The sequence below is a fragment of the Lacerta agilis genome, chromosome 2 (genome assembly GCF_009819535.1).
Source record: "Lacerta agilis isolate rLacAgi1 chromosome 2, rLacAgi1.pri, whole genome shotgun sequence".
In the NCBI taxonomy this organism is placed as follows: Eukaryota; Metazoa; Chordata; class Lepidosauria; order Squamata; family Lacertidae; genus Lacerta; species Lacerta agilis.
The window spans coordinates 29,655,635-29,681,485 of NC_046313.1; the positions used below are offsets into that span (position 1 = coordinate 29,655,635).

General features: G+C 42.9%; 1 protein-coding gene across 16 annotated transcripts in view; it reads right to left on the minus strand.

Annotated features, from left to right (window-relative positions):
- Positions 1-25,851, minus strand: part of CACNA1G (calcium voltage-gated channel subunit alpha1 G) — a 323,466-nt gene that overhangs the window by 93,663 nt on the left and 203,952 nt on the right. The gene's annotated exons all lie outside the window — the stretch shown is intronic.

Here is a 25,851-nt window from a genome sequence, read left to right on the forward strand (position 1 = left end):
AAAAATAATAATGTCAAAATGAACGAAATTTGTGCTCTGATAGGCCAGGAAGTTCCAAGAGAAGTGAGTACCGGTAAATGTCAACTCAGTAATTACTATAAGTCAGCAAGACAATGCTAGTGAATCTCTGGCCTGTAAGTTATTTGTTGGCTGCTACAGTGCTTTTTTGTAACTCCCGAAACTGACCCTAGCACACCATGAACAGCAGGTGTGATGGGGTATTTGGTATTTGGTATCACTCCTGGTTCCCTATCTGCTGGTGACAAGACTAACAGTAAATTAGCAAGAGATTTTAAATTAGTCTTTATGGCATTATATGTTTCACAGGTAATTAGTACACATTAAATACTGCAAGATAGTTATTAAATGAGGTTGAGATGTGTATCATAATCTCACAAATAAAGTAGCACAGGGAGCTCAAGGGCACATTATCCTCGATCCTTATATACACTCACTAATTAAGGAACTTTGGAAAATTAACTGCAACATGAAATCAATATTTTAAATAATGAGGAGTGATCTTCAGAACCATTCTTGTTTTTGAGCATGCAGTTTGAGACTTGGGCTCAAATTCTTAAACATATTTATACACCGCTTCAGTTAAATTGGTTCCATGGTAATATGGACTATTAAAGTATCAAAACCGAGATACCTATACCGTAATTTTGAAAACCCAGCAGACAAAAACAGAACAACCAGCAACATTTCAAAATGCCAAAAAGGTTAAAAACAAACGAACACATAGGAGACAAAAAGGTTCTACTCAGTGTCTAAAAGAAAATAAAGTTGGCAACAGGCAAGCCGTTCTGGGGAGAGGCACTATGGCTGAAAAGGCCACCTCTCTGGTTATCGCCTGCTTAAACTCTTAACAAGGAGGAAAGAAACAGTAGAGGAATATAAGAACAGAAGAAGAGTCCAATTGGATCAGACCAAAGGCCTATCTGGTCCAGCATCCTGCTTCCCACAATGGTTAACCAGGAGCCCACCGTAAGGTCACGAGGGCCATGGCACTGCCTCACATATGCTACCCAGTCTAATCCTCCATGTATTTACTTAATCCTCTTTTAAAGCCCTACCCTTAAAAAAAAAGCCACTAAGGGCTGATGCACACCATACATTTAAAGCACATGACCACCTTCAAATAATTCTGGGAACTGTAGTTAAGAATGATGGGAAATGTAGCCCTGTAAGGAGGAAACTACATGCACAATTGTATACACTTCTATTTTGTTCCTGATCCCCTTAACTTGGCAATTTTTCTAAATTAAAAAAACCAAAGACAAACGTTGGAACCTTTCCTTGTAACAATTGTTCCAGCTCTCTAAGCATCTATGCTGCCATTTTGGCACTTTTCTTGGTTCTACAATATCCTTTTGAAACGCAGCAACCAAAACAGTAAGTACACAAAGTATGGTCATGCCATAGATTTTTTTTATATATATAAATACTTCATGATATTGGCTGTTGTATTTTTAATCCCTTTTCTTAATAATCCCTAACATGGATTGTGCTGCCTCCCCCCACTTTTTTTTTTAACATCTGCCACACATAGGCCAATCTTTTCATAATACTATTCACCATGTTCCAAGATCTCTTTCCCGGTCAGTCAAACCAGCTCGGACCCAATCAGTTTATATTTTATGCCCAAATCTTAATCACTTTTTATTTAACATAATGCCCCAGGAACCACTGCACATGCTAAGCCCCTGACAGAAACAACTGTCTTGGGCACCTGCTGTGTCCTCCCCACCCACCCACTATGCACACCCTCAGCTTTGTTCCCTAGTCTTTGGGAAAACTAGAGCCATGAGCATGTTCTGATCCTCTCACCAATGTTACATGTGCACCTTTTACAGTTAAGATGGCTCAAGAAAACACTACTGCCAAAAATCAATCTTTTTTTTTTTTGCATGATTTTCCTGCAAGAAGGCCACTTCTGTCTTATGTGGAGGTGGTGTTGCGGGCGGTCACAACCTCCCCACAAGTGCAGGGGGTGGGTGCCCAGCCCCTGTGCAATAGGGGGAATCCCTGCTGTTTCACTCGCCAGGCTGACCAATCAGGTTGGCCTGGGGGTGTGGCCTGCCCCATAAAGGCAGGGCGCAGTCGGAAGATCTTACTGTTCCCGGGTTCCAGCTGCAGCGTTGAGGGGCCTGGTAGGATTTTTTTCCACTTGGCAAATTGGCACCAGCCATTTGGTTTTTCGCCTACCTCGTAGCAATTTGTCACAACTCTTGGTTTGGCGGTTAGGCATTGGAATATTTCTGTAAAAGAGGAGAGGGGAGGTAGTGCCATCACCTGCCCCGCATATCGAAGGGTATTCCGTTAAAGGATTCCGGGGGCCGTGGCCCTGTCCGAAGCCTAGGGAGGTTAGGGCCTAAGGCATGTCCCCTATCGGTGACCCCAGGGGGAGCGGCTAGTTGATGTGCATCAGCAGGACTCCCCCTACTGGTGGTTAACCCCTCCTGGACTCCCAGCACACAAGCTGCAGTCAGATATAGTCAGTTGGATCCAATGCCTAAGCCAATACCGCTCATCATCTGTAACCAATAAAGTTGTGGCCTTTTCTGTCCATTAACCTTATATATTGTGTCATGTGTCATTATTTATCAACAGGGAGGGGTGGGTCATTGCCCCGCAAATGCAAGCTATAATTTAGAAACAGACCCTTAACCAACTTTCCGTGCAATTCTCTGGGGTTTTTGGGGGGGTTTTCATGAGTCGCAAAAGTACATTCAGTGCCTCTGTTTTAAAATCGTGCTCTTTTCTTCACTGAGAGCGGGGAGGAAGAGGCAAGGTGGGTCTCATTAATACGCAGGTTTACTTTTTCACATGTGTCTTTAAAACATGTAAGATATTAAATACATTTTTCATCTAAAGCAAATAAACTTTCACACACACATATCCGCTCAACATATACAATTATATACAATTACACACACACACACACACACACTCATGTGGCAGGAAAGCTGCCCTATAAAGCAGTTTCAAATTGCCTTATTAAAACGTGTGCCTTGAATGGAAAAATATGTTATTTACAATCTCAATGGCACTAAGGGAGTTGGCATATAGTTATTTTAATCCCGGAGGCCATATTATTTGAGAAGCAAATACTGAAGGCTCTCACAGTAGAAATACTAATCTTCTCTTTAATCTAGTATCCCACACTAATTTCTCATGCAGTTTTCTTCTTGAAATGTCACCCAGTGTAGCACTTACAGCTCTGTATTCCCTACCAGAAAATGATATATTAGAACTTTCTGAGCTTAATTCACAGTCGGTGAAAGAAAAAGACCCCTTCATTACTGTCAGTTGAAACAAACTAAGAATTTATGGTTAAATTGATTCTAATAATGATATGACTTCCATATCCATATCTGACTGTAATTCTATTTTGCTCCAGTTGAAGAAAACAAAGGACTCAAACTGCCCCAGTAAGTACTACAGTATGTTTAATAGCAGGGCATGCTTTGCAGAAATATATTTTGTATAGAGTTATCTAACCAGAGCAGAAATGCTGTTAACAGAATTTTATTTTTATTTTTTTTAAAAAACGGTCTTTCTAACTAGTCATATTATGAAGATTTTCAGGAGTTCCCCTCTTTTTCCTTAGCAAAATGGCTTGTAAAATGTTGCTTTTTCTTTACTATTCAGTCTTCACTGCAATACATGTTCAATGCAATATATGCAGAGTAAAGATCACAACAGTAAACTGCTTCATTAAGAGGCCACAAAGAGGGCTTAAAACTAACAAGAAAATTAAAAACAAGGCTTTTCAAGGAGAAACAATGCAGCTTCAAAGACAGGGTCAAAACAAAGCACAGTTTTTGTATGGCAAACCAGAAGGGCCAATATACTACAGATAGTATGCAGCTATGATGCCTGAAAATCAGTTCTGCATCAGAATCACAGCTGGACTTTTACGATCATAGCACGGAGGCAGCTGGTGCTCGCTAGACCTGATGAGGATGCTAGGGTCACATCAGATGGCCAATGAGGTCATACCTGCCAACATTTCTCCGATGAAAATAGGGACGTCCTAAGGAAAAGCTGGATATTCTGGGATAAAATCAGAAACCGGGATGGCTTCTGTAAATCTGAAACTGTCCCTGGGAAATAGGGACACTTGGAGGGTCTGTGAGGTCACAGGTGCATGGCAAAGTTGTGGTGCCCCCCCCCATCCTTCTCCCTTGCAAACATAATGTAGACCCTTAAGCACTGCAATTTCACAAACAGCACATAACTAAACGAACGTGTGTTTTACTTTGGTTCAGAAGGGGTCCCTGCTGTCACAGTTCCTTCTCTGGGATGGGAGAAATGTTGTGTGGCCTCCACCTCACTCTGTGGAAGGACCTTACATTATAACTTAGGTTCTTTGCAGACAGGCCCCAAAGAACACATGGAATTGTATTGGTTTGCTGCTGTACTGTCAAATTTTGATTAAAGTCAAACATTGGTAAGCTGTTCAACTATAAAATTTCAAATTTGCCCGTCCACAAATTTTGCCAGTGGTGGCAAAGTGACAGCAGCACAGGTGCTCTTCAGAGCCACCTTGTCCACCTACCTCGCTCTGAGGAAGGATCCTGCAAAGTGCTCTGTTGATGCAGCAAAGGCACTCCTAAAGCGGCAGAGCATGTTAAATTTTCCAACTTTCCAACTCCAAAAATGAGGGGTGCTAAAAAGTTTTGACATGACTTGAGAATTCAATATATGTTTTGGTTAATTTAATACAATTTAATGTTGCTTGGTAAATAAGTACATTAAAAATCGATGCTTTAACATTTTTGTGGAATTTCTAATAATTTTAAACTTGTCTGATTAATTTTTGTGGGGGGAAATGTGTGCAAAATTACATAAAAATAATAAAAAATGATAGGACATCAAATCGGCTTGCCAGATTTGGAAGTGGCAGGAAGACAAGAAAAGGCTTGCTGAATATAATCTGAGAAGTAAGCAGGATGCTTGATTATAATCAAATGAAATAATCTTCTCTGATGATCAAAATGAAGAACAAATAGCTGATGCCCAAAAATGGAAATGATGGAAGTTAATGAATTGACTTTAGGAAAACAGAGTACACCTTCTACTTCTAATAAAAAAGCAGAATACAACACATTAAAAATGCATAATGTTGCTATGTAGAACCTCAAATATGTTCATCTGCATACCACAGCTGCCATCACCACTGCTGCCTTTATAAACCCCTATCTGAAAAAATTGCAAAAATTAAGTTTCACCCTCTAAGTTATGCCCTACATGACAGGCCAGGGTGGGTGTCGGTGTAGCTCAATTGCCCCTCCTGATGTGCCACCTCAGGCAAATGTCTCACTTTGGCTCATGTAAGGGCTATATTTTGCAAGGAAACAAAAACCACTAAACCCAAGGATGTCCTTCCAACTCTACGTTCTCCTTTCAGTCACTTGATACCTAGGATTCCTGTTGAGTTTTCTCTTACCCCAAAGCAGATAAAGTCTTCTCAAAAGTCCTGCTCCCTTATAATGATGTACAGCCTCAAAAAATGGAAACTTTCCCTCAATCTGAAAGTAAAATTAAGGTCACTTCTAGCTGTCAGGGTATGCATTCAGAACACGGCGAAAGAAAAGTAACCTCATCCTCAGAAATAATCTATGGTAATTTGAACTTTACAAGCAGATGTCTAACCTCAATTACTCCATGCACAGCTTTGTCCATCTCAAATAAATGTTATATGACAGTGTTGAACAACTTTGTCTCTGTGTAAACCAGCAAAAGACCTGGCCTTCCTACTGGAGCTTGTACTGATTTCATTTAAGCTGACTTATACTGCTCTAAGAAAGAGTCATTTGCTGCTCAAATATAACTTACAGGTTTTCCAGAGATCACAGTTTGTACATCTTCCTGTCCCTCAACTAAACCTAAGATAAATGAATGGCAGCAACATATTTTTCAATAGGGGTTGCTGCGGCATAGCTCTCCTAGTGCCCCCTCCAAATGCAGAAATCACCTCAGGAAATTCAGCCTTCTGCCCTTGACGTGGCTTTGACCTAATGAGCATGTGCTTGCTATCAACTACTATACCTGTAGTCTTTTCCTCCTCCTCAGAAACCAAGTGTGGAACTTTATAAGGAACCTGCTATTCACCAAATTGAGGACTATGAATGTAACCTCCATTTTAATCTCTTTAACTGAAATAAGAATAGCTTACATGTCATCTCTGGAGAAAGATAATATTAAGCCTTTAGAGAGAGAGAAACCTCTGGCACCACAATTTCTAATGAACTTGTAATTATGTCATAGTAACCCCTCTTCTGGAACATTCCAGAGGGAAACTTACTTCTGTAACACCTTCTATTCCCTTGCTGTTTTTCTCTCTTTAGTTTCATTTTCGTGACACAATAGTTCATATTCTACCTCCGTTATTGTCCCAGTGAAAGAAACAGTACATGGCATGCCTTAGACCAGTGTTCTTCAAAATTGGGTTCCCAGATGTTGTTGGACTATCATCCCTAGTCCGCCTAGCCAATGGTCAGGGATAATGGGAGCTGTAGTCCAGCAACATCTTGGGCCCCCAAGGTTGAGGAACACTACTTAAACTTTATTATGTACCCCTAACAGCTACATTGTCAGCATTCCATTATTCCATTATTTGAATGTATGTGAAACTGGCACACGATAGAAATAGTCTGACCCATCTAACCCTACTTCTAAGTAAACAAGGGTAGAATTGGGTTGTTAGTCATCTAACCACATAGTGCTGCTATGGTAGTGACTGGAAGGCATTTCCTTTTCCAATCTGCTGCAATATGTCCTGGAATTTGGCTATGGCATACGTATTACGATCAGAACCCCACAAAGAATTATGACTCGGCACAAGGCAGCTGAGGGCATTTTCTCACAGGAATTTATATTAATTCAGAACATGTGCATTCAGTGTGCCGTGACCGCTCTAGGCACCTGTCCACAATCTGCCCATATCTTCCTCCTGTAGGCAGATACAGAAAACTGTACGATGTGTTCAGGCTTTGCATGGACAGGCGGAGTCCCCCCAACCCCAGGCGACCCCCGAGCGGAATAATGACTCAAGACAACATGCTATGGGATTAAAATTGGCCACAACTTTATTAAGTTTCAGATGTAGGGAGACCTTGGCTCATGCATTGGGCTTTTATCCTTCCCAGTCCCCAGCCGGGGATCTGGGAGACTTCAGGGTTATCCACAATGTGTGGGGATTGGGCTGGCTCTGGAGAACATATGTTCAAGCAGAGAGCCCACCCCCGTTTCACCGCCGTTGGACGGAACAGCAATGACAACCTCTTGGTGTATGGCCAATGCCTCCCCCCAAGACCTCTTTAACGGGGACCCCTGGTATCACCACCGCAAGGGGGGGCGTGGGTCACTGCTTCATGCCCCTCCCCATTTAGGAAGATAAACTAAAGTATTCCGCCCAAGGCCTGAAACCGCCAAAGTTGTGACATTTTGCTACGGGAAAGGCAAAACCTGCCAATGCAGGAAAATTCCTTTCCGGCCCTTCAACAGTGACCCTGATGTAGCAGCGCCTGTGTACCTGTGGAGAAGAAGTTAACCTGAAAAAGAAGACTTAACTGAGGGAGGGGAGGGTGGTAGAAGCTCTGGAGCCGACTGCCACTTCGCAGGTAAGATTCACCTTCTGTTGTGGGTAGGGTGGGGCAGGGCGGTCACTCCCCTTACCTGGCCAACCCCCTGGCAACGTTCTCCAGGCAGGATTGGGCGATTGGCTGAGGTAGGCAGAGACCTCCAGGTATCCAGCCTGGGGAGGATGAAGCCAGCCTGAACTACCAGGAGCCGCACTGGGATCCAGGGGGCTGCACATGACCATGCAAAAGGCGCCCCCCCCATTTGATGTGGGGAGCAGTCATTCTAGCTGAAACAGGGAAATGAATTCTGCTGTTGGGTTTTACCCAGTTATTGCTTTTTGGTGTGTCTCCAGGTTAGCTTTGCCTGGGAGTTTGAAGGACATGCCATCAGCAGTGAGATGGTCTGGAGAAAGGAAGCATGAAACCTCACCAGAATGAAATAACTGGTATATCCAACATCCTGAGAGTTTATTCTCTGTTGTTTTCTCTCTCCTGCTTCCTATGTATTTTGTGCTCGATCTGTTTATGAAACAGCACAACATAAATAAATAAAAATAAGCCAGTGGGGATACCTGCTCCAGGCTGTGTCTAATCTCGGTATGTCATGGACACCACTTCTTTCTTTTCTCTTACACTTGCCCTTCCAACCACAGAAAACAACAGGGACTTTCTTGTCAGTAGAAAATAAATCAGCCAGCTCACCTTCTCATTGCCTGAAACCATTGTTAATAAGCACATCTCCTGCCATCCAACCACCAGCTCCAAAGGGGCTTCACCTTCCAGTTGCCCCTACAAAACTACCTGAAATAACCTTCTGAGGTAACTGGAATCTACAATGGATTGCTAATGTTTAGGTTCATTTGAAGGGATAGAAAGAATTCTTCCTCAGAACTGGTGGTGGTGGGCTCAGGAATGAGGTCAGCTTATATGCTTTATCTGACAGGAAAGCCATTTGTTACAAAGTGATTTTGAAAGTAAACTACAGCACTGTATTGCACAATTTGACCCTGCAGCTGCAGTCTTCACTAGGTCACTGTAGCCTCAAGCACATTAAAAGCTTAGGGTGGAAGGGTTGTATAGATTGTGAGCTCTACGCCCACCCAGAGAAGTACCCTTGGTTCAATAGCAGACTTTTTATTCCTCATTTTTATCACACAGTGCCTGAGGAGAACTAATAATTCCCATTTCTCTCCTGTACAAAAGCTACACAGGCCACAGCAATTCAGGACAAAAGAAGAATAAACTTCTGACAACTGCAATACAAGGTGAAGCCAAGAGTTTTGTAGTCTTGGACGCAGCTCAATACTCTAGCTCCCTTCCCAACTCAATTTCAAACTGTAGGGTAACCAGCCTCGTATACCAGAATACTTGAATCTAATTAATGCATGAAGGGGTCAGTGCCATAGAGCAAGCTGTAGTTTGGCAAAGGAACCACTAGGCTAAGCTGGCCCTGTCCTGCCAGGCTTGGCCTATGTCACTTTCCCTCAGCTTGGACAACCAATGGACAACCAGTACTTTTGTTGTCACCACTCTAATGAGAATTTAGAGTATTCCTAATGAGGATTCCTGACCTGCTCTGGATCAGCCACATGGCTTTAATCAGTCTCTTTTCTTTCAGACAAGAATGGAGTCTGAAATTAGTATTTTCCCCAATACCAATAGTTTAAGAATTTTTACCGTTTTGTAACAAAGCAATGTTTTACTGCCTGTGCAACCTCTTCTGACTGATGTGTGGAAAAGCACATGAATCTGACCTGTGAAGAGTTTTGTAAGTAAACAGTTTTATGAGTTAGTAAATGTGTGGTCCCTCTTTGTACTAGGGAAATGGGATATATTAGGATTCACTGGAAAGGGTCCATTTTAAAGGCTTTACAGCCTCTATTTCCACGCTTTTCTTTGAGGCATGCTTTGCCATGTTTAATCTCTACTGGGGTTCTCTCACCCAAGATTATTTGCCCCAGAATTTCCAACACAAACCATGCCAAAGAGATGTCCTATCCCCTGGTGCTAGCATGCATTCAGAAGCTATGAACATCAGCCAGGAAAGCTCAAGGCAGCAGTCATTTGCAAATGCTGGCAGATAGGTCCCAAATGATGAGCTAGCTTTGCAACCAATACATTCTGCCCTAATTTCTTTGATTAAAGACATGCCTATCAGTGCTGCATAGCTTGGAGCATCCAAGCCCAGCAGTATGCTCATCAGCAAAGCACACCCTCACAGTTTCAGTTACTCAGGCTATGAATGTGTGTGCCATATTTCATTACTTTATACTTTTCATTACTTGTGGCAGTAATGCTACTTACCTTTGCGTTCTTCTCATTCATGTGTGTTTCCTTCCTCATGGCATTGCAGGCTTCAGATTTTAAGCAACTGAAATAACAGTGATTCATTTTCCCTGAAATAATGAATTTGTGCAATTTCACTTTCCCCCCAATAAATAAAGGTGCAGTGTGCTCCAAAAGATTGGGAAGGACAAACACATTGAGAAGGGACTGGTTTTAAAAGTTTAGCTTAAAAATAAGAGCTGTTCAACAGTGGAACAGGCTCCCACAAGAGGTAGTGGACTCTCCTTGTAAGTTTTTAAGCAGAGGTTGGATGACCATTTGTCATGTATGATCTAGCTGAGATTCCTGCATTGCAGGAGGTGGACTAGATGACCCTCGGGGTCCCTTCCAACTCTACAGTTCTACAATTCAATGAGCAGCAGATGTAACCGGCAAAGTGTCTGGGGAAACACAATAGTCCAATGCTGCAAATTAAGCACAATCAAAAAGGAGAAGCATCTGATAAGGAATGCATGCCGAGTAAAGGTTGGGACGAGGAACTGTGTAAGATTTGCATCCACTCAACATTGTTGTTTTTTTATAGCCTCTTCAATGAAGCAAAGCTTTTGCATGGGAAAATCTAAAAGCAGTGTGTGCAGAAACTAGGGTGGTATGTGGACTGTGTTTCATTTTTGCATGACAACCAGCAGCAAATCATGCAACAACAAAAATGTAGTGTGGTGGACTTTCGTATACTCAACCATGTTCCTTTGGTAGGATATAAATGCTTAAAATAAAGAGATAGACCATTTGACATGTCCTTTTAGACATGTTGTATAAGACAAAATCAACCAACCAACCAACCAGCCACAAATCAATTCCAGGAGGCCCAACTGAATCAGGGCCATGCTCCCTCCCCTCCTGACGTACAGCACTTCCCTGATCAAAATTCCTCCCCCTACAGAAAAAAAATGCTTTTAGTTTTGTAACAGTGAAGGGAAAGAGGGAGTTGTGTGTGGCATTTTAACTGGATGCGGTGGAGTTTCACCCTTTCCCCAGCAATGTTTTTTTTCTGATAGGAAATTGTTCACTACCACCAAAGCTGCTATTTGTTCTGTTAGGGAAAAACATACAAACTGCCATTTCCTAGGCAGCATAAATTTAGCAGCTATCAGCATGAAGCAGATAAGGTTTCTAAAATATGTGGCATACAGTCATTGCCGTGTAAAAGAATATGAACTAGGTTAACTGGTAACGCACAGCCTGGAATTTGACTTACAACATTCACAACTTTATTCTAATACGGAAAAGCTAGGAAGCAGTCCCACACTATGGGCAATATTCAACTAAATAATTGTTGAGAGGAATGACTTCCAATTGTGTAATGGGACTTCACTCCCTTTCCTCTCCCCACACAAGCCCTGTGCCCTCCCAAATTCTGCTCTAGAGGGCTGAAGGGAGGAATAGATTTAAGGGGCATGTAGAAGACAAAGAAGGGGGAGAACCTTCCATTGCACGAGGATAAATCCTTATACTGATAGAACATTTAGTGTAGCACTACATTGAATTCCACCCTATGTCAGCATGTGCTTTTAACAGCACTCCCTCTCTAAGAAACAACAAAAACCTGTTAGAACTAATGCTTGTGTAGACAGAAACTCCATTTTTTCAGGAGTTAAGCATCAAGTGCCAACAGGTAATATATGATTTATACTATAGTAATGCATTGTACACAGGGATGCCTTTGAAACCTATTCAGAAACTGCAGTTGGCACAAAATCTAGCAGCTAGATTACAAACTGGGACCAGTAATATGGAGCATAAAATGTCTCATTAAGAGAAGGCCACGCAGAAGGTGAGCGGCTTAAAAGAACATTAATAACCAGAGGACTATGGAAGAAAAAAACACACACGGCAGAATCCTATTCACCAAATAGAACTGAAAGCACAATGCCTGAGAGTTGACTCAAGCATCCCATGGTATGGCAAGCTGGAGATGCCAATATACTATAGAACACATCTTGCTGGTCTTGCAACAACTGTGCTGCCTCCTGGTTAATTTTTGAATGCAATCAAAGTGCTGGTTCTTAAAATGGTAAAGCACCAAAAAGTTTATTCCCCCCAATGGTTTTTTCAGGGGGGATTGGGGGCTCCCCAAAACTGTGTGTGTGCATGCGTTTAGTGACACAAGCTTCTTTTGAAAGGTTTCAGGGGGTATTTTTTGAGGGGGTTGGTTTTTTTTAGCAGTACAATAGTCTCTTTTTTTTTCTTCTTTTAAAAAAATCTTTAAATTGCATTCTCGACAAAATTGCAGTGGCACATACAGAATCATATAGAAAAAGCAGGAAAAGGTAGGGTTAGGGTGCAGAAGTGGTGTATCTCTGCTGGGCTTTGTCACCACAGAGTTCCCCATTATGTTTGCAAAAAGCACAGGTAACTGGAAGCTACTGCTGGTGGCATTCCTGTTGGCTATAGCCAGCATAAGCTCCCAAAATGGGGGCATTTCAGGGGTAGGGTAGAGGTGGGTTGGCCAAAGATCAGTTGGATCCTCAGTCACTCCAGCTACTGGTGATGAACCCAATTTGGGTCTCTCTGCCATGCCAGCTTCGAGCTCCCATAGCAGAAAACCGCATTTTTAAATTAATTTTATATACCACCCTTCATCCAAAGATCACAAAGCACAAAAATGTATAACATAGTAACAAACAAATATAAAAGCACAAAAATGCATAACATAGTAACGAACAAAAACAATACCCCCCCATCAGTGCCTCCCACATCGTCTGCTCTGACCCAGTGCAGGTGGCAATGCTTTAACTATGGTGGTCACTCCCCTGCTCATTTCAGCCCTGCTGGTCTCGATTGGAGTTAGGATTGCTCTCGCAGTCGCAGAACCTTGCACTCCTTTCCTCATGCTTTCGTATGGTGCATCTTATTGACCTGAAAAGGTCTTGAGACTGCTTTGTTAATTGCAGAAATTATGCATCTAGAAACTCCCAAGTTAGCAGAAACCCATGACTCAAAAGGGCAGTTAATGATCTCTTTAATTTAGAATTAAGATTATTACTTGGGAACCATTGCCAGCATTGAAAATATAGGTCCCACCGAACTCTGTGCTCTAGCATCTTTGCATTAAGAAGCTGAAGGGTTTGAAGCAAACTCTCCATGGGCAGTTTTCTGCAGAGTTGTAAAAGAAGCTTTTATTACACAAAATGACTTGTAATTCCAGAATGGTACAGTGGGCAAAACATTCACGAGAGCCTTATTCATAAGAACCATACACTTCAACTTGTAAACTCTTGGCGTGGGTGGTTTGAAATATTGCTTGATATGCAATCTTAATGTTATCCAAAATAAATTAAGAAGTAAGCCCTGATCAGCCAAGACCTCCCCATGCCTATTCAGTGCTTCTGGACAGATTTAGTGAAATTATAATGCTTGTTATTAATATGTGCTTTGCATGGTAAGCCAACTAATGGGTCTGTAGAGGACAGCGGGTTGTATCCAAAGCTGCTGTTCCATTTGCTTAGCAGACTTCCACTTGTGCAATGGAGCTTCCCCCTCCTCTCCTCTCCTCAAAATCTGCTCCAGAGGGTTAGGCGGTACCAGTGGTGGACGCTAAATTTTGGTGCCTTCCTGCCTCTTGTGCTCCGTTCTACAGCATTGTTGTGGTGTTCCCTACAGCATGTCACCCAGTGTGGCTGAACTGGTCATGCCACCCTAAAACCACCTCTGGAGCAGATGGAGAGCACCGGGAGAAAAGAGGAAATAGAAGTTCCACTGTGCACAGTGCTGAATACAACACAGTATTTTTAAACTTGGTCCATTTATAATAACCCATATAGAAATACCTGCCTTTCTTTCCGCTTTGACAAATCTAACTAAATTGGGACAGCCTGAAATAAAAAATAAATAAATTTGGGCAGTAGAACCATGTTAATTCTGCTCTTTGGGCAACCCATGGCAAATTCATTTTCTTCTAGACTTCTAGGTCTTTCTTAACACAGTGTAATAAGGATATAAAATTGCTGTACAAAATTACAAATCAGACCAATGTTTAGTGATTTAAATGGCAGTATCTCTCCGGGGTCTGTAAAGTTCACTCCAACAGAAAAAAGACTTGGAGTCATTGAGCTGTCATCAGCTGAGAGATTCTGTATCATAGTTCCGAATCTACTAAAACCGATTTGAAACCTAGAAATATACCCAATTCACTCAGCAATATAGGGGGACCTTTGATTCTGGGCCAGACAACAAGATGAAGTAAAAAAGTACCTGTGAACAGATTTATAAAATGTCAGGGATCCCCTAAAGGCATAGGCACAAGCTCCTAGGAGCTAAGGCATCCCCCCCCTGTATTTTTTGAGGGGTCAGGACATTGCGTTGAGCCCCCTGAATCAAATAGAGAAGGTGGCACCTCTGCCTAAGGGCAAGGCAATCCCATGCATGTTTACTCAGTTTAATGAGGATTACTTCTGCAGTGGAAACTAAGGATATAAATGAGTTTTGGGCTGCAATCCTTTTAAGTTCACATACAGAGGCAAGTCATCTGGGACTGAAGTTCCATACAGAAGGCAAAAGGCTTCTCACAATTGCAGAATGGACATTATGTGGCACTTGTAAAAGTGCAAGTTCTGCAGAATGAATAACTGAATAGGCACGTTTGGGGCAAGGTGAAGTCTTAAGTAAACTGGTCTCAAGCCATTAAAGGCTTTATATACCAATAGTAAAACTTGGCCTGGTAGCAAATGGGCAGCCAGTGAGCACAGGTATAACATGCTGACAGACGCTCACTAGTATCAGTAATCACATTGCAGAATTTGCAGTAACTGCATCTTAAGGATCAATTCTGGAAGCTCCACATAGAGCCCATTGCAACCTACCAATGCCTGAATTACTGTGGTTAAGCTATCACAGTCCAGGAATTATTACAGATGTCATACCAGCTGAAAAAAGTGCTTCTAGTCATTGAGACCACTAGGGCCTCTAGCGGCAAATATGGATCCAACAGCACCTAGATTGTGTACCTGCTCCTTCACAGGGAATGCAACACCATCCAGAGCAAGCAATTGGCCAATTCCATGAACACAAGGACCACTCATCCATACAGTCTCCAGCATTCAAGCTCAGTATATTTCCCCTCACTGACCCACCACTGCCTCCAAGCCTTGGTCAAGCTTCTGCATGTCTTCTCTCTATTCAGATGTCATGGAGAAATAGAGCAAATGTCTGGTCCCAATGGCTACATGTACATGTTAAACAGCATTGGGGACAAAATAATGCCCTACAGCACCCCATGGCATACCTACCAAAGATCAGAAAGGCACTCTCTGAATCCAGCCCAGTAAGTAGGGAATGGGACCACTGTAAGACTGTGTCCCTGATAGTCAGACCAGGAAGATATCATCAGCAAAAGCCAGAGAGAGAGAGAGAAAGGAGAAACGTTGAACTCCCCTTATCACATTCCCAGTAAAGGTCACCTTGCTTAATTGTGTCTTGGCACGACGTTTGAACTGGGCCTTTGACATGTTGTCACTTAAAGGGCTTAGACCTGGTAATGTGCTTTTATCACAAAAAAAATGTTTTGTATGAGCATGTGGAAGTTTGTATGAGGGCCAGATGAAGGTTTAAAGCAGAAGTGGGCAACCCATGGCTCTCCTGAGATTGTTGGACTCCCATCAGCTCAAGCCAAAATAGTCAGTGGTCACAGATGATGGGACCTATAGTCCATCAACATCTGGAGCTCTACAGAGTCCCCATCCTTGTTCTAAGTGTATGGAAACAAAAAAAAGGGGGGGTTCCAAGGAACATAGCTGCTTGCCAATGTGGAGCTGATACATATTCAGAATCAAGGTAAGATAAGTGATACTGCAATACTGCAGGACGCGGAGATATCCTTTAATAAAAAAGAAGCTTAGGGAAATGAGAACACCCTTGGAGCATCAGAATGAAACACCACAATTATTCTGTGTATCTGTGAGATAAATTCCATCCATATAACACAGAGGAATGCAGCTCCCTATCAACACCACTCCGAACTCTTGACTTAAAGATTCTCTTTCTGTAAATAGCTTATTACCAAGACATATTCAGAGCCAAGGTACTTATGTAACAAGATAAACTGCCCACAGAAAATGTTGTTTCCATGCTAATGTTTTTTCTTGTCTGCATATCATTTAATAACAAGCATTGTTATATTTACTAATTTACAAGCTGGTTCTCCAAGTATGGATCCTTCTGTAGAAAAAAAAAAAAGCAGCACCCACACACCACCCAGATTAAAAATATATACATTAGTGGGGAAGGAAACACAAAAACAGCCCAATATGGACTGAGTATGCTCAGTGATGATGGAATGCTGGCTGGCTGCTGGGAGAGGCAGTGGTGAGGGGAGAATAGAATAGAGTATCCTGGAATAGAACAGGGGCGTGTGTGCTGCTGGGGCGATTTTTCTGAGTGATGGTGTGAGGAGGACACAACAGCCATGTACCCTTCCAATCAGTCCGATCAGTTTGTTACACAGTTCAGCTTTGCATAGCTGCTTTTTGTTCAAGAAATAACAGATGAGGGAATGGGGGAGTGTCAGGACCACAGAATGGGCAGTATATCCATGGTTTCAATTACACTCAGCCCCCAACCCCCCTCAGAACCAGCTATTCACAAGGAGCAAAGCTCTAGTCTATCTTGGCCCTGAGTCATGTGCATATCCCATGCCCACAGACAAACCCAGATATATGTGTTGGCAATGCACATGGTAGGGATACTGCAGTAATCCATCAGGTTTGATTTCTCATGCAGATATTGCTGTTTTGCTAGTGCACAGACAATTATCCTAACTCTTCTTGTGTCCAATTCTCCCTGATTTACTTTCTGTCCAGGGAAAATAAAAAATTGGCAACTACATGCACAAACCCTTGTGCAAGCTATGCAGATATTGGGCGGGAGGACAGAGGCTGAAAGTGCATTAGAATTTGCAAGGCAGTGCACTGCATTGCTCTCTATGGAATGCAAATTCTTATCTACCAATGCAACTATTTGGTGCTCATGAATGGCTATAACACACATCAATATGATAAACTTTCTTTTCATTGAGGGGAGCAGATGAGGATTCTGCAAACCTTTAAGTTGTTTGAGAAAGCAAGGAAATCCAGAAAACTTTACTGACTTTTTGTAGATATCTAATAACATGGGTTAGGACTTGTTTAAAAAATCTAAAGTCTCACTGCATACATTGCTGCACCCCCCCCCCCAAAAAAACCCTGTGCCAGGACAGGGTACTCTGCTATCCAGGCGTGGTGCAAAATGGAAACTACTGTTCTGCCACTACTGCCTATGCTGTCTACCCCACTGACTGCTACACTCTGTGTAGAAGTGGTGTTGGCATCAGTGCTGATTTCTGGAGATATCTCACCAAAAGTCGGTGACGAGGTGAGCAAGGTGTCCTGAGGGGCTGCACCTCAGCGGCTTCCACAGCCTGGCCTGACCCTGCTAGCATCATAAGCAGACCCAGGATATGTAACCACCATATGTGGTCAACGGTGTGTCATTTAGAACAGCCATTACCACTACACAGAGCATCAATTAACATAGTCATGCAACACCTGTTGGCATGCCATATGTTGGAAAAGGGATCATCACCAGAACATCATGCCCACAGGGTCTCCAATCTTTTGGGGCCCATTTGCAAAACAAACAACAACAACAACAACAAAAACCCAGGAGTAGCTATCATGGGCACCACACACACTGCAATCAAGCACATCCCACCACCTTGGCTACAACAGAATGCTTATTTCAATCATAATTTCAGTGGGAGGAGGGGACACCGTGGGTGCCAAGGAAGACCTCTGTGGGTGTATGTCCACATATGCCACTTTGGCGGCCCCTACTATAGCTGATAAAGTTCTATCTATGGCACATGTGTTCTTTGATCCCCATCATTGCTCAACCCCAACAGCGGGCACAATTAATAATTTTGGAGTGAAGAGTTCCAGTTATTTTAACAAAGCTTCACTTCTTAATATTTTGAGTTTGTCTGCAGTGTCATCTGGCTTTTAGGGGTTTCCTGCCCACCTAGCAGTTCGAAAGCACTCAAAAGTGCAAGTAGATAAATAGGTACCACTCTGGCGGGAAGGTAAACGGCGTTTCCGTGCGCTGCTCTGGTTTGCCAGAAGCGGCTTTGTCATGCTGGCCACATGACCTGGAAGCTGTACGTCGGCTCCTTCGGTCAGTAACACGAGATGAGCGCCACAACCCCAGAGTCGGACACGACTGGACCTAACGGTCAGGGGTCCCTTTACCTTTACCTAGGGAAGCTGCAACCAAAGTTTCAAAATTCTGTTCTGTTACTTTGCGGATCTAAATGGCAAAAGAAAGAAAACACCACTTGGTTATATCTGGGGGTTTTATTAGTTCCTCTGAAATTTAAACTTGCTTCCCCCCCTTCCATCCAACACAGTGTGTTGATAAGAATAGCTGGAATCAGGCAGCCTAAACTGACTCTATTGCCCAGCTCCACCTCTTCCCCTTCATCCTAAGATGTTTCAACAAAGAACACCAAGTCCCAAAGAGGATTTTACTCTTATCCCTTTAACATTAACAAAATTGGCCCTGCCACAAAGCAGAGAGATGAACGAGGATGATCAGACAGAAAGCCCCCAGTGACCCAAATGATTCTGCCCGCTTTGCACCCGGAACTTCCCGGTTATTAAAAAACACTGAAACGCAAACACGGCCTGAAACCATTACCATGGTAACGAAGGATTCTGAAGGAAAGATACAAAAGAAGGAAGGGGTGGGTGAGGAGGAATTTCAACTATTCCTTAGGAAATACCAAACAACATTTTACTGACTCATCATTTAGCGATATTTGATTTTAAAGAAAGAAGTTAACAGCACCAAAAAGAAACAGATTTCATTTTAGGTCACTAGGACTGACACTGATCCCTAAAAATGCTCATGATAAGTTTTTTTTTAATTATAAAATTATAATTTTAAAAACTGTTTATTTTTAATTCAATGGACACACAATACAGTTTTTTTTAAGAAGAAAGAAAGGAAAAAGGGAAAGACCAAAAAATAAAACAAAAATGCATCATGGACATAGTAGATGTACAAAAGGAAAAAAGTAGCATAGATATAGATTTTGCAATACTGTATAGACACACACACACACACACCACCTACCATCGATGAAACAGCATTAGCATGTTATTGTAAGGGGGAAGGAATAGACAAATGAGGTAAGTCATGGATTAGAAAGGCAAATGAGGAAAATACCAGTGAAAGCTACTTCCAGATGAATTCATACTTTGCAGGGACAATGTTAAGATGGGGTGATTATTCAGATATGCAAAAAAGGTCCACTAAATATCCACACAGTCCTCAGGCTCTGCAGTTTACTGCAGCACACACAGGTGTTAAGTTTTTCCATGACAGCAATATGTACAACCTTCTCCTATACAATTCTTTTTTATTAAGGTTTCAAATATATAAGAACAAGAAACAAAAAACATATACAAAACTCTGAATTTCTTCCCAACATGGAATGGGAGCAGGAACTGGCAAGGCACTCCAGTATCCCTGCAAAGAAAACTCCATGGACAAAGATAAAGCATAAGGGAGACACAAAAGAACAACTCCTGGTAAACTATTCAAAAATTGAATTACGGACAGCAAGGAAGCAATGATAATTTGAGAAGGGTTATCCATGGAAATAACAGGATCAGTGATTTACTTTTAGCTAAAAGCGCAAAACAACTCTGCCAAAAACAATTCAAGCACTGCTGAGAAAGACCCTCCATTCACACAGAAAACTGCGGTTTTATTTTTTCCAGATGGGTGATTTCTGCCCCCTTCCCAAATCAGTATGTAGGGTATTTGTTGTAATTTACTTTGCAGAATAAATTTAGAGTTAACCTCATGTCAAAGTCTGGACCCGTAAAGCCCAGACCTTTGAAAAATGGTGGTCCAACTTCTTTACGGGACTGGGGCTGGGGAAAAGGGATTAGTAGGATCCACTTCTGGAAAGGAACAGGTCCAAAAAAGAAGCAGTATCAATATTTGGGCTGCAGCCATTTGGCACAGAAGCACCACAAAAACTTCCATTACAGCTGTACAAGCTAAACCTGTTCTAAGGTTAAAAAGAATAGACCTCAATCTCCACAACCGTCCATCTGGCATCTTCTGACAGCACTAAGCTTGCTTAATGTTCCCACCTGATTGCAAAGCTACACAGGGGTGCCATAACCCTCTAGGCTTGTTCTCATCTAAACTCATTAAATCATCCTGATGCAGAGACTGGTGCTTAGTCACTAGGACCTTCTTAAAGCTAATTCCCTGCTACTGTTGCATCTTATTTGGTTCTGGCATTAATTTAATCAGCCATTCCTACATTTCAATCAGGCCTGCGCAATGATGAAAAGCCATTTCCAACCACTAAGTTGGAGGAAAGCAATCCTGCATCTCGCTTAGATGTCAGCCCAGGCCACAGATGGTGGTTGGAACTGTTCAGAGGCTGAGGGAATAAGTCATGCAACCACTGGGGTGGGGGGTGGGGTGGGGAACTGTCACTCACTATCTTTTCAAGATCCTGCCCCCAAAGGGCTTTGCAACTCGAAGCTTTCATTTTGATTTCTGTCCATCCCTAATTGGGACAACAAACAAGGAGCTGAAACGCTCCAACTCTATTTCCCAATTAAAAAGGCATTCAGAGACACAGACACACTAGAAACGATCAACATTTTTATTTTTTCATCTTCTTCCATTTTATTTAAGATGCCAAACTTTCTAGTGGTTTCACTTCCCGACATTAGGGCTCTCCCAGTTTGTTTTGGGTCCCACACTTCAAGCAGGCCACACACTGGATCTGATCTTTGGGGCGATCACGAACTTTTGGACCACCGCCTTGCTGACGTGGGGATTCAGAGCACAGCCCGACAATGGCTGCGCTCCTTTATGTCAGGTCCGGGGCAGAGGGTGGCGCTAGGGAAGGAGTTGTCGTCGCGACATTCCTTGGTGTGTAGAGTGCCACAGGGCGCAATCCTTTCCCCAATGCTTTTAAATATATTTATGCACCCCCTTGCCCAGATTGTCCGGAATTTTAGGCTGGGCTGTCATCAATATGCAGATGACACCCAGCTTTATCTGTTGATGGACAGCCATCCTGACTCGGCCCCAGACACACTGACCAGATGCTTGGAAGCTGTGGCTGGATGGCTGTGTGGGAGCTGGTTGAAGTTAAATCCTTCGAAGACAGAGGTCCTCTGGCTGTGTCGGGATGACATAGGGTTGGGGGGGCAATTCCCATCTCTTGCGGGGGCTCAATTAGCCCTCTATCAAGAACTTGGGTGTAACCTTCAACACCTCCCTCTTCATGGAGGCGCAGGTTGCAGCTACAGCAAAAGCAGCATTTTTCCATCTCCGCCATATTAAGCAGTTGGTCCCTTACCGTTCTCGTCCCGATCTGGCCATAGTGATCCATGCAATGGTCACCTCCAGGCTTGATTACTGTAATTCGCTCTAGGCGGGACTGCCCTTGAAGCTGACTCAGAAACTCCAACAGGTGCAGAATGCCATGGCAAGACTCCTTATGGGGTCCTTGCCGCAAAATCACATTCATCCAGTACTTTACCAGCTGCACTGGCTCCCAGTGGAGTACAGGGTCAGGTTTAAGGTGCTGGTTTTGACATTTAAAGCCCTATGCGGCCTAGGACCCTCGTACCTATGGGACTGCCCCCCTGATATGCTCTGTGGAGGACCTTGAGGTCCATAAATAACAACACTTTGGAAGTCCCAAGCCCCAAGGAGGTTAGATTGGCCTCAACCAGGGCCAGGGCCTTTTCAGCTTTGGCCCCGGCGTGGTAGAACGCCCTACCACAGGAGATCAGGGTCCTGCAGGATTTGACGTCTTTCCACAGGGCCTGCAAGACGGAGCTGTTCCACCTGGCTTTTGGGCTGGACTCAGTCTAACCTGCCCCCTCATATATATATATTTTAAATGAAACCCCTTATATGGGATTTGTATATAAATTTTCCCTCAGCTCTTTTGCTGGCCCATGTAGGACCAGCATGGATAGTTGGCCCCAGTGAATATTTGACGTATTCTCCCCTTATAGCTTTGATCTATAGGCTACCACTAAAATGAGACTGCATTTTAAGCTGTTTTTATATTTTATATTTTAATCAACTTTTTTTTAAAATGTTTTTACTGTATTTATATTTAGTGTTAGCTGCCCTGAGCCCGGGGAGGGCAGGGTATAAATAAAAAATTATTTACTTTTATTTTTACTTTTATTATTCCCCTCCAGCCAAGTGATGATATGTCTTCTGAATATTCTCTCCTGCTTTCTCCTTATCACACCCATGTGCTTGGTCATTTGCAATGTGTTTTTGGGTTTTTACAGAGTTCTCAAATGTCCTTGGAATACAGCTTGAAAGTACACTTGCAGCATTTCTATAGGGTTCATCTACTTTAATCTCAGAGTGTTCAGGCAATCCTCTGCAGAGCAGTGGTCCTTTGCATAAACTCTTCTCTTCCTTCCATTATACAGAGCTCTGCTGTTTTAGTATTAGAAAACACACCCTCAAATATGACTTCCATTGTCTCTTAGCTTCTCTCATACTATTCGGGGTATGTCTTTCAACAATTTTTAGTTTATCTCAGCCTTTACCAACATGGTCCCATCCAGCAGTTGTTGTTGGACTACAACTCCCATCATCCCTAACCATTAGTCATGCTGGCTAGGGTTGAAGGAGTCAAAGAATATCTAGGTGATACCAGGTCAAAGAAGGCTGACCTATCTGACTGCATCCATAACTTTTCTGTTTGGTTCTCCTTTCTTCTTCTTCTCTGTTCAGTTGCAAACGACATTAACAATTAATTTTAGAAAATAAAAGGGATCTTCACTGGGCTTTTTCTTTGGTGTCTTCTTCTGGGATCTATCGCTCCCCGCCCTCAGCATCCTGTTAAGAATACCACTTCCTAAACTGTTGACATGTGTGTGTTCAGAACAATCTGCTCTGTGTGAAAATAAAAGCTTCTCTAAGGCTCAGCCCTGGACCTCTTTCTCAGAACCTCTTCAAAGGATGGTCACACTCAAAGTGGGACAAACAAGTTTCTCCATCAACAGATGGGAATGGAGAGGAGGGAAGGATGGTGCTGAGCCTATGTTGCTCAATACTGGCATCTTGTCGCTAAAAGAATTGTAAAATAATTGCTTTTTTATGTATTCATAATCTGAGCCTATTTTAAAGATATGCCTGTTTTCCTCCTCTCGGAATTCCCTCATCCTTCTTCAGGAAAGCTGAGTCCAGTACCAGGTGGTTTTGATTGAGATTTCCTTTTTAAATGATTTCCTTCTTTCGGTCTGAGAATCAGCAGGCTTACCCGCAACATGGCCGCACTAGAACGCACCCAGGTCTGCTCATTGCCTCATTTTCCTACAAGATAATGCAGGGCGGAATGGTTCTTTAAAGCAAGGCTACACAGCAGGGGTGGGGGAATGTGCGGCATCTCCACTGACCACTGACCAAGCTGGCTGAAGCAGATGGAAATTTGATTTCCAGTGTATCCGTAACATCTGGAGGACACTGAGCTGGCCACCCCTGCTGTATCAAAGCGTTCGTTACATATGTAAATATGCTTCTCTTCTCAAATCTTAGTACATGCCACAGGATCTCCTTGGCAATAACTTGCTCACTCAGTACAACAACCCAGTCCATTTATTTAATTTCTGTTTATTTTCACCTGCTGAACACTGAAAATCAAACGTTTTTTTCTTTCACCATCTGCCAAAAATATTTTGCTAATGCAAAATCTATTAGGTGCTCCGTGTCTGAATTTGTAGAACAAGAGGCTCCAGGGCCCATATAGGAAGCCATTCCTGCTGATGCAGAAGCTCTGCCTCCTAATGCCAAATGTATGCAGCTGCCTGGGACAACTTGGGTTGGTGGTGAAAGCAATGGATTCCAGACATGCTGAAAGCCAGGGTCAATCACCCTCATTGTTGCAAACATCCTGGAGGAAACGCTCCCTCTGTCACGAAGGAGTAGGTCTGAAATCAAGCTCCGAACTGCATATCAGTGTGCCACAGCTAATGCTGGGCCAGTGCCTTTGGCCTCTGTTTAAACGGATGCCACATTCTGCAGAAGCAAAGATCCACATTTGAGTGGCACAGTCAACCCAGACTCTGGTTTTTATCTTGGCTTCCAGGAAAGCATATTTGGATGCCCTTCTCCAAAACTTCATCAAAAGTGCACAGCAATGTATTCTGTTGCTAAAAGGCAGATGGAACAGCACACAACTGGATATGACAGTGGCATGCTCCATCCCTCCAGGGCCTTCTCTGCACCACAACAGCTCTTGTAGCATAAATTTTAGCCTTAATTCATGATTTTTCACTTAGACTTCAGGGATAATATTATCCTAGCAATGTAACAAAAATGCCAACCAATGCAGACCCACTCCCTTAGACCTGGAAGGAGCGTGAGCTGCTTTAATCCCATTGGTGTCTAGTTAATCTAAACTATATTTCAAACTTAGCTCTGTATTAGAAGTTGGAAAATATACCCAGGAAGAAATCAGTCTCCTTTTCTTTCTGTGTAGCTCCTGGCGAGCTCTGCTAAAACTGGTTTGGAAATACAGGTAAAGCTTCCTCTAATGCTGACTGCTTTCTACATTGGAAATGCCTGGAGTCAGCAAGAAGCAACGAGGCTCTATCATGCATATGTGTGAGATACAGAGGGACAGGTGCTTTTAAAGTTCTGTTCCATGATGCTTTTTTCTCTCTGGAAGGGATCAATGGGATGCTGGTGGCATGCTGTGTATGTAGCTCTGTTCAACAAGGCAGGGGGTGGGGTGGGGTGGAGGGCAGTAGGGGAAAAGATGACAGCACAAAGTGCTTTCAAAGGAGGATCACACAAAGCCAGCTTCTCAGCTGCATCACATGCAACAGCACCGCTAAGACCTGGTAAAGAAAAGGAGATGGAGGCTTGTTTTTAAGCAACCTGCATCCTAAACACAGATGTGAAGTTGAAAACCAGGCAAACAGGTTCTTGTATACTTTCCCTCACCAGAATGTATGTCTGCACTGAGAGCGACCTCATCTGTTTATGGCATAATATTGGTTAGCTTCCTTTTATTTTTTTGATGAGAGATGTACTGTATATTGTTTGCATCCTCTTCGAACCATGCCTCAAGCCCCCCCCCCCACCAGCTGGTGGTGAGATTTTAGGACAACTGAGTTGTCCTTCTGGAGATGCATAACCATAGTTTCTAATCCATCATGCTTTTAAATTCTACCAGTGTAGCCTGGCATCAGTAGCAAACCCCGTATGTTGCCAGTGCAATATCACATGCACCTAAGACGTCTCAAATTAGCACTGACTTGCTGTCAAGTTTTATGAACAGTGGAGGCAACCAAGCCTTCCTCTCGTAGGAACTCAATGTGCAAAGGGAATAATACAAGACGCAAGGGGAATTATATGTGAAGAATGAAAAGCACAGAGACACCAGAGAAACAGAGTAGTCTGTAAGAAAACCAAGTTCCTGAGGAGCCACCAACTTCATGGAAAACGTAAGAGCAGATTAGAGACGAATAGCTGAGTTGGGCAGAGAGCTGATAAAACCAAGGTTGCAGGTTGGGTCCTCATATGGGAGAGCTGCAATTTCCTGCACTGCAAAGGATTGGACTGGATGATTCTCAGGGTCCCTTCCAACTATAAGATTCTGAGTCTATAACCCTCTGTCTAACCAACACCTTCCAAGCCAGGCTAAGAACAGAACTTCACGTGTCTTGTGAAAGCCAAGCCCGTATTTGCCACCCATCTGACTGGGTTGCCCCAGCCACTCTAGGTGGTTCCCAACAAAATATTAAAAACGCAATAAAACATCAACTATTAAAAATTTCCCTATACAGGGCTACCTTCAGATGTCTGAAGTAGAGGTTTCATAAGCCCCCAAATTGTTCTGCAGCTTGGAGTGGCATTGGTGTGT